This window comes from Thalassophryne amazonica, chromosome 12 (assembly GCF_902500255.1).
Source record: "Thalassophryne amazonica chromosome 12, fThaAma1.1, whole genome shotgun sequence".
Classification (NCBI taxonomy): Eukaryota; Metazoa; Chordata; class Actinopteri; order Batrachoidiformes; family Batrachoididae; genus Thalassophryne; species Thalassophryne amazonica.
In genome coordinates, this window is record NC_047114.1 from 63,837,062 (window position 1) to 63,850,198 (window position 13,137).

The 13,137-nt window shown below is 40.5% G+C and overlaps 2 protein-coding genes across 12 annotated transcripts in view; both read left to right on the plus strand.

Annotated features, from left to right (window-relative positions):
* The window catches only part of LOC117521574 (midnolin-like), a 30,567-nt gene extending 22,778 nt beyond the window's left edge, over positions 1–7,789 (plus strand). Inside the window, exon 8 of the mRNA XM_034182898.1 lies at positions 7,779–7,789. The gene's annotated coding sequence lies outside the window, so the exon portion shown is untranslated. The remainder of the gene's footprint in view (positions 1–7,778) is intronic.
* Positions 7,413–13,137, plus strand: part of LOC117521577 (cold-inducible RNA-binding protein A-like) — a 30,262-nt gene continuing 24,537 nt past the window's right edge. For all 11 annotated transcript variants that reach the window (XR_004563972.1, XR_004563971.1, XR_004563973.1 and 8 more), the window contains exon 1: positions 7,413–7,507. The gene's annotated coding sequence lies outside the window, so the exon portion shown is untranslated. The remainder of the gene's footprint in view (positions 7,508–13,137) is intronic.

Consider the following 13,137-nt stretch of genomic DNA (forward strand, 5'->3'; position numbering starts at 1 on the left):
AGCCACCACAGCCAGGCTGCTTTCAAGAAGTGGAAATGGATGTTTTTTTGTGTGTGTGTGTATATATAAATATATAGTCATGTAGGGGTGGTGGCCAAGTGCTTAATGCACTTGGTTTCAATTCAGAAGGTTCCAGGTTCAAATCCCACCCCTGCCACATTTCTCCATGTAATGTGAAGTTGCGTCAGGAAGGGCATCCAGCGTAAAACCTGTGCCAATTCAACATGCAGATCCACCTTGGATTTGCTGTGGCGACCCCGAGTGCAAACAAGGGAGCAGCCGAAGGGACTTACTATATAAATATATAGCCATGAGATGTTTTTGGTGACGTGGTCACTCTTCGATCACTAATTTTAACCATAACTCAACCCCCCCCCCCCCCCCCCCCCCCCCCCCGCTCATCACAGAAATTTGTCATGACATCTATTCAATTTTGTAATATCACAAACTAATAGATGAAACCACTTTGCGTGCCGCCATCACAATCTTGGCATGAGATCGGGTTAAAATGGACCTGCTACTTGTCTTGTTATTCAGGACCCAGGGTGGTTCTATAGTTTGGTAAACACGGCAGCATGCACCAGGACTTCACCAAATGCTCAAAGCAACCGTGCCTCACCTTCTCACATGCACAGAGTGCTGACATGTAATTGCACACCAGGAGTAACTTGTAAATTGAGGCTCTTGCTCAATGGGCACCTTGGTAATTTTCTTGTCTCAGGGGGAATCAAGATGAGGATTCTCTGGTCACAAGCTGTCTTCTCTAACCTCTAGCCCAAAGGTGTTAAACTGATTCTAGAATTATTTAAAAAAAACAAAAAACAAACCTTTAACTAGGTTAGTCCCATTGAGATGGAAAACTCTTTTACAAAGGAGACCTGGACATTTTTTTAAGTTTCCAATTCACCTAACCTGCATATCTTTAGATGTGGGAGGAAGCTGGAGCACCCGGAGGGACCCCACTGAGATATGGGGAGAACATTCAAACTCCACACAAAAAGGCCACAGGTGGGAAATGATCCCATGACCTTCTTGCTGTGGGGCAACCATGCTAACCACTAACCCACTGTGCTGCCCAGAAAGGGCTAAGAGGGTGCAGGTTTCTTGTAACCACCAACTCTACCAGGTGATTTCATCGATGAGCTCATCCCATCTGCTCAAAGTGATAACCAGTGAAATCACCTTGTGATTTTCACTGATTATCAAAGGGGAATTTTATGTGACGCCGTAACACAAAGTATTTGACTGGTCCGTGGTAAAATGTATTAATGTAAGGAAAGCTGGGTCAGGTTTAGGAGCATGCGCTGGTGCTGCACGCTGGAGCAACCTCCACACCATAGAACTATCATGGACCGGAGCCATCCGGGAAGACAACCGGTCCATCCCACCTCACGAAAGGATATCAGGACTACTCGTACCACCTACCAACTCATAGCACCTTGGTCAAATTGTAGCCTGTTTCAATTCGGCAAACGGGCTCCGTTACAACCACTAGGATTTATTTATTGATTTGTCCCCACGACCCAATCCTGCATAAGTAGATGAAGACAAGATATTGATTTATGCAGATAGTTAGTTAGCATAATAGCAGGCTAATGCGTGTTTAACATGGGGTTATCCTGAGCGGTAAAAAGCATTTTGGTTGCAGTTGCTGATTGAGTAACAAGCAGTAATTTGCACAAATCAGACACTTCTTCAACACAGCACAACATATCCCACACCTGTGCAAACAAGGACATGCCCACGGAAGCGGTCACACGTGTACAGCAGTTTATTCACTTTCATTTACATTTACCAGAGCTGCCAGCTAACTCTTAGCACCACGTGCTATGACTTTACCAAGGTGCTACAACTTGACTAAGCAGATACTATGAGTTGGTAGGTGATACAAGTTGATTATACACCCTAGAAACTAACCATCTATCTCACACAGCAAGGTGAAATGTGGGTGTGCCGCTGTGGTCATCAACACTTCTTCGGTTGCGTGCAGGATCATGATCATGGAAACAAATTAGCTACATGGCCAAAATGTCATTGCACGTCCCAGCCACCATACATCTGATCTAGTTTCTTCTTTTTTCATATACAGTTGTATGTAAAAGTTTGGGCACCCCTGATGATTTCCATGATTTTCCTTTATACAGTAGTGTTCCGAATAATAGTAGTGATACGTGACTAAAAAGATTAATCCAGGTTTTGAGTATATTTCTTATTGGTACATGGGAAACAAGGTACCAGTAGATTCAGTAGATTCTCACAAATCCAACAAGACCAAGCATTCATGATATGCACACTCTTAAGGCTATGAAATTGGGCTATTAGTTAAAAAAAAAGCAGAAAAGGGGGTGTTCACAATAATAGTAGTGTGGCATTCAGTCAGTTCATCAATTTTGTGGAACAAACAGGTGTGAATCAGGTGTCCCCTATTTAAGGATGAAGCCAGCACCTGTTGAACATACTTTTCTCTTTGAAAGCCTAAGGAAAGTGGGACGTTCAAGACATTGTTCAGAAGAACAGCGTAGTTTGATTAAAAAGTTGATTGGAGAGGAGAAAACCTATACACAGGTGCAAAAAATTATAGACTGTTCATCTACAATGATCTCCAACGCTTTAAAATGGACAAAAAAAACAGACGCGTGGAAGAAAACGGAAAACAACCATCAAAATGGATAGAAGAATAACCAGAACGGCAAAGGCTCAACCATTGATCAGCTCCAGGATGATCAATGATCTGGAGTTACCTGTAAGTGCTGTGACAGTTAGAAGACGCCTGTGTGAAGCTAATTTATTTGCAAGAATCCCCCGCAAAGTCCCTCTGTTAAATAAAAGACGTGCAGAAGAGGTTACAATTTGCCAAAGAACACATCAACTGTCACTCGGGAGGAGCTCGGAGTCGAGCCGCTGCTCCTCCACGTCGAAAGGAGTCAGTTGAGGTGGCTCGGGCATCTTTTCCGGATGCCCCCTGGACGCCTCCCTGGAGAGGTGTTCCGGGCACGTCCCATTGGGAGGAGGCCCCGGGGAAGACCCAAGACACGCTGGAGGGACTACCTCTCTCAGCTGGCTTGGGAACGCCTTGGGGTTCCCCCGGGGCAGCTGGGGGAGGTGTGTGTGGTTTGGGAGGTCTGGGCGGCTTTGCTTGAGCTGCTGCCCCCACGACCCGACTCCGGATAAAGCGGAGAGAAAATGGATGGATGGATGGACATCAACTGGCCTAAAAAGAAATAAAGGAATATTTTCTGGACTGATGAGAGTAAAATTATTCTTTTTGGGTCCAAGGGCCGCAGACAGTTTGTGAGATGACCCCCAAACTCTGAAGTCAAGCCACAGTTCACAGTGAAGACGGTGAAGCATGGTGGTGCAAGCATCATGATATGGGCATGTTTCTCCTACTATGGTGTTGGGCCTATATATCGCATACCACGTATCATGGATCAGTTTGGATATGTCAAAATACTTGAAGAGGACATGTTGCCTTATGCTGAAGAGGACATGCCCTTGAAATGGGTGTTTCAACAAGACAATAACCCAAGCACACTAGTAAATGAGCAAAATCTTGGTTACAAACCAACAAAATTAATGCCTCGCAGATGTGAAGAAATCATTAAAAACTGTGGTTATACAACTAAATATTAGTTTAGTGATTCACAGGATTGCTAAAAAAAACTGTTTGAACATAATAGTTCTGAGTTTGTAGCATCAGCAGCAGATGCTACTATTATTGTGAACACCCCCTTTTCTACTTTTTTTTACTAATAGCCCAATTTCATAGCCTTAAGAGTGTGCATATCATGAATGCTTGGTCTTGTTGGATTTGTGAGAAACTACTGAATCTACTGGTACCTTGTTTCCCATGTAATAATAAGAAATATACTCAAAACCTGGATTAATCTTTTTAGTCACATAGCACTACTACTATTCTGAACACTACTGTATCTCTACAGATCTTTAGCTATTTTGTTGGAGTATAATTTCTAAGAAATAGGAAAAATCATTTGAAATCATTTATAAACTAGTCAAAGGAGGGTTTGCTATTTCTCCACTTACTACAATTAATGTGATATTTACCTACAATAATCATATCAGAGGCACTGGGTTTAAAAAAAAAACATATAAAGTAATATATGAGAAATCTCTAAAGCTGGGATGTCATTTATTCTAAGTAATAACCAATTTCTTATTTCTACCCAAAGCTTCCAGGACACTGGGCATAAGAAAAACATGTTCTAATGTTTCAACTGCTGCATTACAGAATGTGCACAATTCAACTTCAAATTTCAATCTTTTTTTTTTAATTCTGCACCTGAGTAGACCTTATACAGTATCTTAAAATGAGTTTCCTTAACCTTTGGGGAAATTAGGCCATCTAATATATTTAGTGTGAGCTTTTACCATCATAGATGCAGTTACCTTATCAGTCACTTGTGCTTTAAATCCTCTGTTATAATCATAAAATAATACAGATTTTAAGGCAGCACTGATCAATTTGTTATTACATTTGTTATCATTTAGGTTACAATCACAGCTCGAGGTTTGGAACAAAAATGGCACAGTTCCATATTAGAGGTGTTCCACCTTGTGTGGCGTGCTGCTATCTTAGAATATAAGCATGCACTACTGTCTACAAAGCGGACCTATTATTCTGATTTGATCAATAACAACAAGCATAACTCAAAGTTTTTGTTTTACACTGTAGCATTTCTCATTCATGGATGGCCACCTGTTATTTACTCTCCCTTTTCAGCACAGGGCTTCTTGGATTATTTTGAGAAGAAAACTGAAGATATTAGGTTGAGCATATTTCAGCATGCCTCGGTCCAACCACCACATCCTGCTATGGAGGTGGATGCTACCACTGAGGTGTTACCTAGATTTACAGATTTTGATGGTATCTCGCTAGGCGCACTGTTCAGTATAGCAAGGACTTGGGCTCAAGGACTGTATAGGTTCTAGCTCTGGTATTGATATCTGCCCCGGGGTGTCGGTAAGGAACACAAACAGGATGCTGGAATAACTCTAGGCTCCTTTAATCATCGTCTTACAGCAGCTCACTAACTTTGCACTGTCAGTGTAAATCTGGTCTATAAAAAGGGGAAATAAAATACAATTAGAAGTGCACTCTATTAAGTGCTGATACAATGGCTTATATCTACAGCTACAACATTCACATAGGAGAACTGAATTATAATAAACTACTGTTAACACTTATCCAAAGACTATGCGGCTAGCACTGCACTGGTACTAGCATTAGCATGTAGCTCCTACTGCTAAATGGTCTCAAATACAACAGAACTAAGAACAAATATTATGAAACCCAAACTACACGCTGCTCATACAGTGACAAACACATATCAATCATTCATGTAGCTCTCATGATATTAAACTTACATTTGTCCGCTACACACATAATTTGAGCTGTCAACGTGGCTGCCCATGCCCCGGCCACATGTCTAATCACATAAACTAATTACAGTAAGACTGAGCTAAAGATCGCACTTACCAGTACTCGCCACTAGAGGTCTCACTACACCTTGCAATAACTAGAACATCTCACTCAATGAACTTACTGCCTTTCCAACACGCACTGATGAAGCTTGTGACTTCTACAAAAAGCGCAACCTGCTTATTTGATCCCATACCAGCAAAACTGTTTAAGGATCTAACTTCTGGATCTGTTCCTAAATGTTTCAAGTCTGCAGTGATTAAACCATTACTTCAGAAACCCAATCTCAACCCTAGTTTATTGAGAAATTATAGGCCGATATCAAATCTATAATTTTGTTCTAAAATTCTGGAAAAAAAGTGGTTTTGCGACAGCTCGTGGACTATCTTACTGAGAATAATCTTTACACACTTCTCCACATTAGAGACATTACGAGGACTGCTTTCTTCCATTTGCGAAATATAGCGAAGATTTGTCCCATCCTCTCTATGGCTGATGCTGAGACTTTGATACATACATTTGTTTCTTCAAGACTGGACTATTGTAATACCGCAGTCCAACATTAGGGGTCTTCAACTGGTTCAAAATGCTGCTGCCAGACTTTTGACTCGAGGCACAAAGTTTGACCATATTACGCCCATTTTGGCTTTCTGTCACTGGAAGATCGGATTTTACGGTTCTATTAGTGGCTTTTAAAATTGTTTATGGACTTGCACCTCCCTATCTGGTTGACCTGGTCAAGCCCTACGTACCAGCTCGGGCCCTGCACTCGCAGGGTGCAGGACTTTGTGTGTTCCCAGAGTGAATAAAAAGTCTGCCAGTCACAGAGCTTTCTCCTACGGTGCCCCAGCTCTGTGGAATGATCTCCTGTCACATATACAGCAATCGGATGATGCGGAGACTTTTAAATCTAGATTGAAAACCCATTTGTTTTCTTTGTCTTATCATTAGTTTTATTGTGTTATGTGTTTTGAGTCTTGTGCTTTTTTATGGTTTGTCTTTTTATTGTGTTTTTATCTTTTTATTCAATTTTTTTTCTCTGTTTTTGGTATTGTGTTGTGTAAAGCGCCTTGAGGCAATCTCATCGTGAGTTGGCGCTAGAGGTGGGCGGATTGATCCTAATATCGATAATATCGATACCAAAGCTGGTATTGATATTGAACAATCCTGTAAAAAGATCGATACTCGAGCTTTTTTCTCTCCCGCACACACTGACTGCTGCACACGCAGATTCATCAAAGTCTACTCTCTGTCTGTAAGAGCAGCGCTGTACTGTGTCACACAACATGGAGCAGTGCACCCTTGTATTGTGGTTTGTCAACCAAGTTGTGTTGAGTGATATTTTTTAAACAAAAATGTTGATTGTGATAATAAAGTATTTTGTTGTCACGTACAATGTTTGGCAAAATTCTATCCTAGGTCTTTTGGATCCTTTGGATCTATGAAGCTTAAATATGAAAAAGTATCGGTATCGATATCGGCGATACTGGGCCTGTATTTACTTGGTATCAGATCAATACCAAAATTCCCAGTATCGCCCACCTCTAGTTGGCGCTATAGAAATTATTAAATTTGAATTTGATTTATTAAATCATTAATCATCAATTTAGGTAACACCAATTTAACATTTGAATATAATAAGGTATTTTGGATTAATCGAATCAATGATAAGGGGTTTGCTTTACAAATATTATTGTATTCCCTCTGAGTACAATTAATCTCATTTTTTTTAACCAAGCCCTTTAGTCCAAAACATCTATATCAGAATCCATTACATTCTTTACAAACAAAATACTTTTATCATACCAGTCTCTTCTGAATACTGATTTCCTGTGTGCTGTAATCACCCTGTTGTTCCATGTAACAGATCCATGAGTTTCTTCTTTTACTCGGGCTGAAGCGGTGATACACCCTTTGCTACACTAGGTGGCGCTATGAAACCTTAACCTTAAAAAAAAAAAAAAAAAAAAAAACGAAGAAAAAGGAAGAAGAAAAAGCGCGGACTTCCATTTCATCATCCGACTCGACCAGAAGCTCTTTGGTTATCCATACCTCCTCTTTGAAAAGGTATTTCGTCACCGCGGTAGTTCTGAATGTGCTTTTTTTTTTAAATATGCTCTTCTGTTTCATGTAAGATGGTCTGATTGATTCGATGTGCGCAATGTTTTTTGCGAGTTTATTTTTGTGTAAATTTGCTAGTTTAACGTTATATACGTTCTGAAAAGATGCTTTTACGTCGCGAAATTGTTGTTTTGAGTTCATCTTCAAAAGGAAATATTCATTTAAATGAATTCCTTTATAGTTCGTTGCGTAGCGTCGAGTGTTTACACAATAGCAGACGGGCGTAAAATGGCGCCGAGGCTAAAAAGCTAATCGGCTAAACCATGTTAGCGGGTTTCGGGACAATCCACTCGCGTGTGGTTAAACGGAGACCATTTCTGATTTTAAAACGACGTTTTAAAAATACTTTTCTGCATTTCAGTAACTGCATCTTATTTGTGCGATAAGTGGTTGTAGTACACCACGTTGACGGTCGTATCTGATAAAGACTGAATTTTATATTACAGCTAGGCCGGCGATCACGATTTCTCTGTAATCCCTACGATTTCGTTGTACACTGTATTGCTGCATGATGTGTTCTGCAGTTATCACGGTTATCATAAATTGTTTTTCCACACTGACGGCTGTGTAGGGACAGAACTTTGTCAGCAATGTGACAAAAAAATCACCAGGAGTTGCACGGGTCCTCTGAAAATAGCTAAATGTTGCTAGATTATGTGACGTAATCGTGTTTAATTTGCGTATGGTGGGAAGGTGAACGTATCCTGTTTTCTTGAAGGTTGGATTATTGCTTGTGGGTGGACTATAGCTGTGTGTGTAAGTAGGGTTTTTAGTTGCTCGTCAGGGGTTTGGTACAGAGAAAAGTATGCTATGTTTTGCGTATTTCTGTGTAGGCTCTCAGTTGTCCGGGTGGTTTCTATAGTAGAGAAGCTTGAATCTTCGACTGGACTGGGTTGCTTGACGCAAGGACGTTTCGCTTCAAATCGCAGAAGCTTCCTCTGCTAAAATTCTTGCTCTGGTAGTCTGACTTCTATCTTGACTCTTGTAGAGAAGAAACAGACAGACTTCTCTACAAGAGTCAAGACAGAAATCAGACTACCAGAGCAAGAATTTTAGCAGAGGAAGCTTCTGCGATTTGAAGCGAAACGTCCTTGCGTCAAGCAACCCAGTCCGGTTGAAGATTCAAGCTTCTGTACTATGTTTTGCGTATTTTCTCTCCTGTCCCAGACTGGAAAGTTTAATGGGTCTGGAAGATGATTTGACAGAGTTTATGATTGCGTGGATCCCGGGAAACAAATGATTACAATAGACCGTAGCTACATTCTCAGTGTGCATGTTCAGTAGTGTACAAATTTTGTACAACTAAAGGCCCCCTGACACTTGCATGACTTTGATCCTGCATTTGCACGTACTCTGCTATGCACTGACTTCCTGTTTTCAAAATAAAAAGGTGGTATATTAAAACCAGAGATACTGTGTTTAAAGCTATTGAGAAGCTGTTGAGCTAAAATGCTAATGTTTACGTAGACAAATTAATTAAAAATATTTTGAGAATTGCACTTGCAAAAACAAGAGGTGTATCTCATACAGCCAATGAAGTACTATGATTCCACACTGATTTTGAGTCAATTGAACACATGACCTGGAAGCTATTGAGCCAAAATGTTAATATTTACATTTAAAATTAATTAAAAATACAAACAGATTTAAAATGGAAAAACAAGTGGTGTATACTTATAACAAGATGTTAAACATACATTTACAGCTGCACACAAGAAGGAAAGAACATACAAGCCATTACAATATAAACATGACAAATAACCTCTTTAAACTGTTCCAAATGCTTTCTCCAACTCATTAAGCTCGCGTGCGAGAGTGAAAAGCTGCCGCTGGAGTGATCGTCTGATTCCGGAAGCAATTAGAGGCGATTTCAACAGCCACCTCCGACAGCAAATGATTAATCTGCCACCAAATAATTGTTTTATATACGTAGCATCCAGGCACTTCATAGAAGTATTGCTGCGTTTACACATAACAACGGCACATCACAAATTATACATCCGTGGCTGCTGATCACGAATGTGATGATTCGGGGCAGAGAGGCGTCAGGTGTCCTCAGGAACTGCTGCAACCTGTTACCAACGCATTATGATTAATGGCATGTGTTGCTGGAGAATTATCAGGAACCATTACGCACGGTCAAGAATAATGTTCCATGTTGTTGCGCGTAACAGTGCAGCGTTAAGTTCTGTCACGTTGTGAATGAGGCGAGTTGTCTCCACACACACACACCCATATTCATTCAACTGTCAGCTGCTGAATAATTTAGATTGCTCCAGTTTTTTTCCTCAAAAGCCACCGCAGAAGAACTTTGTGACTGCATGCTTAGTTGGTCTCTCTGCCATGGAGTGGCACAGAGAGGAGGACACGGACAGAGCCAGATGTGTGGCTTTACGTGGCTCTCGTCTCGCTCGTTTTCCCAAACATCAGGCACATGCAGCAGGTGGAACACCTGCAGGAGGCACTGGAACGAGACTTTTTGCTGACTTGGTGTCACTGTCCTCCTTCAAACATACTGCAGCAATGAAACTGAATGCAGTGCAGCAGGGTTTAATTGTGCGCATGTCAGAAAAGAACGCTGTCACGCTTTATTAAGGATTAGGGATGGGTATTGATAAGGTTTTATCTATCGATGACATTATCGATTCTGCTTATCGATCCGATTCCTTATCGATTCCCTTATCGATACCTCATGAATTTTGTACTAAAAGTAGGCTTTACAGGTTTTCTATGTATTTCCATGAGTCTTAAAGTAAATAAATATGAAATTAGTCACTGTATCCTTGATCTCTGGACATAAATAAAAATAAACAAAACTGTTTTGCTTTGAAGTTATTAATTCAGACTGAATTCTATCTATCTTGACTTGTCAGAGAGCCGCGCAACGTTTGGAGCTGTGTGAACAGAACGAAGGATGATTCTCATTTCTTTCTCGCAGCAAGACAGGAGTCCCAGTTAGTAACTTTACTCCGCACAAAAGTGAATCACAACTCATATTCAGGGATGAAAGTAGTGAAAAACAAAAAAAGCTGAAACCCAAAATTACCCCTCAACACCACCTGCGCGAAAATGTTTCAATTCTAGAAGCTCTGAAATGCAATATGGGACTATTCCAGACAATAAACTGGAGTGAGTGCTGAATCCATTTAGGTGAGAAAAAAAATACAACTTTCCTTATTCAAATTCATTCCAGTAGTATTCTGCTCTTACTAGGATGCAGCAGTTTTCTAGTTTGGCAGATACTTCTGGAGGAAATCACTGAAGAAATTAACAAACTGAAAAATGGTTTGACCGAAACAAACTGTCATTAATCTTGAATAAGACGGGGATGAAATGGAGGTGTGGGAGTCACTAGGTGTTCACAGGAAACATTTATTTCTGTATGTATTTATTTATGTTAGTTGCTATTATATATTTTCTGTTGTGTTTCTGTTAAGGTTCTTTTTGTCTCTTTCTCTAAAATTGTATATAATAATCATTAGATTATTAATATATAAGCAAAAATAAATTTAAGGAATATTACAATTTGAAAACAAATGCACCCAAACGTGATGACGGCTGCAGTTGCTAAATGCTAACTTTTAACATTGAAAATGCCATAGACATGCTAACGCATTAGCATCGCTCCCGTTTTTAAGTTATAAAATACATCTATCAACTGTTTCAGAAGACCATAACAGGTCGGTTTAACATAGAAAAGGTAAATGATACTCACAGACGTATGCTCTTTAGGGTTTTAGCGGGGGAAAATTAAGCGAAAGAAAGAAATAAACGAAGCAATCGATCGAAGCATTGCTTCAATCTGCGAACCACGCTTCGATTGGTTCAAAGCAAAGCCACGCTGCAGAAAAGTTGATTAAGGACCCGCTGCAGGGTCTGTAATCAATGTAGAGAAATGATCATTTTCCTGACAAACACCCGCCAAAACAACGGCCACTCTGAAGGACCGATAACAGAATCGTTAAGCACAAAGCTTATTGATGTCGGTGGATCGACTCATTTCTTAATGATACCCGAAAGGAACCGGTTCTCGATACCCATCCCTAGCGTTGAGCCGTCTTGATTAGTGATGATCCTTAATAGGGATGGGTTTACTCATTGGCGCGCTAGATTATGCTGTCCCACAGACGGGCATAGAAGAAGGTAGCAGTGTGTGGAGTGGGGCTGTGTTGGCTTTATGTATTTTTGTTCAACTTAATGTTATTTGTAGTTCATGTTGAAAAGTTTTGTGAATTAAACATGCTGCAAAACATTTTTAAGGAGTTTTGTGTTAAGAGTGTATTCTACTAAATTTTGACACCAAACCTTGTCAGTCGTCTGTGTCTGCCCTTAAAAATCCATATGTTGACCCCTGTGTGTGTGTAATGGTAATCGGTGCACTGCACTTGACGCTGAGGCACATTATGAATAATCACATTGATGCGGTAATATATTGTGATAGAAATGATCAAGTATCTGTCTGTTTATTTGAATATTTAACAGATAAAAGTACAAATGATTAACTTACTAACTTGGTCCATTCAACATGTCCTTGAAAACCTAGCACAAAAATGCGATGTGCAGAACCCCGCTTTCTTTCACTCATGTGCTGAGCAGACTTGCTATTTCTACTGCAGCATCCTAATGCTGCGTTCACACCGGACGCCACGCGAGTGATGGCGTTGAGAGGTTGCCATGTAATCCCTATGGAAGGATGCGTTGTGGCGCCACAAAAGTCCAAGCAGCACAGTGCGACATGAATAAGGCGATTTTGAGCGATTGGCAAGATATCGCGTTGCGTCGCCTCTTCCCCAAGTTGAAGAATTTGAACTTTTTCGTCTTGTCGTGCTGCGATGACCAATCAGGGACTGGATATGTAGTGACATGGAGATGTCTGGACTTTATACTTGATGGTGGACATGTCCTGTCCCTGGCAATCAGCCTGTGAGCAGGAATTATGTCCCTTTTGTCCTTTATTTATAACACAATTGTGACATAATTTGAGGGGAGAGCAATGAACTGCAGCAGCAGCCAGTTTTTTTTCCCCACATGTGCGCGTGCGAACAAATCGTCCGTGAAGATAATTTTAACTACACAGATGTATAATTAAACAAATGGTGACTGGTTTATAACACAATATTATGACAAAATTGGAGAGGAGAGCGAGGAACTGCAGCAGCAGCCAATTTTAAAATTTTTTTTTATTTTTTTTCTTTGTTCACCTGTGCGAACGGGACAGGGGGTCCTCAAACTGGGTCCTGGAGAGGCAGAAGTACCGCTGAAAGCGGCCGTCATCCAGACGCAGCTCCTGCAGCAAGTGATGAATTTATGGCATCCGATGTGAACGCGGCAAAAGAGTGTTATGCACAGAATGACCCAAACCTGGCATGTTGTTTAAGCACTACTTAAAGCTGCTAATTTAACTTGAGGGCAAGATATAAATTGATCAAACATGCCAGCTTCTATACTTTTACCAAAGTGAGTAAGTGTGGATTTAGACCCCAAGATTTGGCACGGTCCCCGCGCATGTTGCTCGTGCTGATTTGGCTTATTATATAAGCTATTTAAGTTAATTTAATTTCAGAGCTTGTTTACAT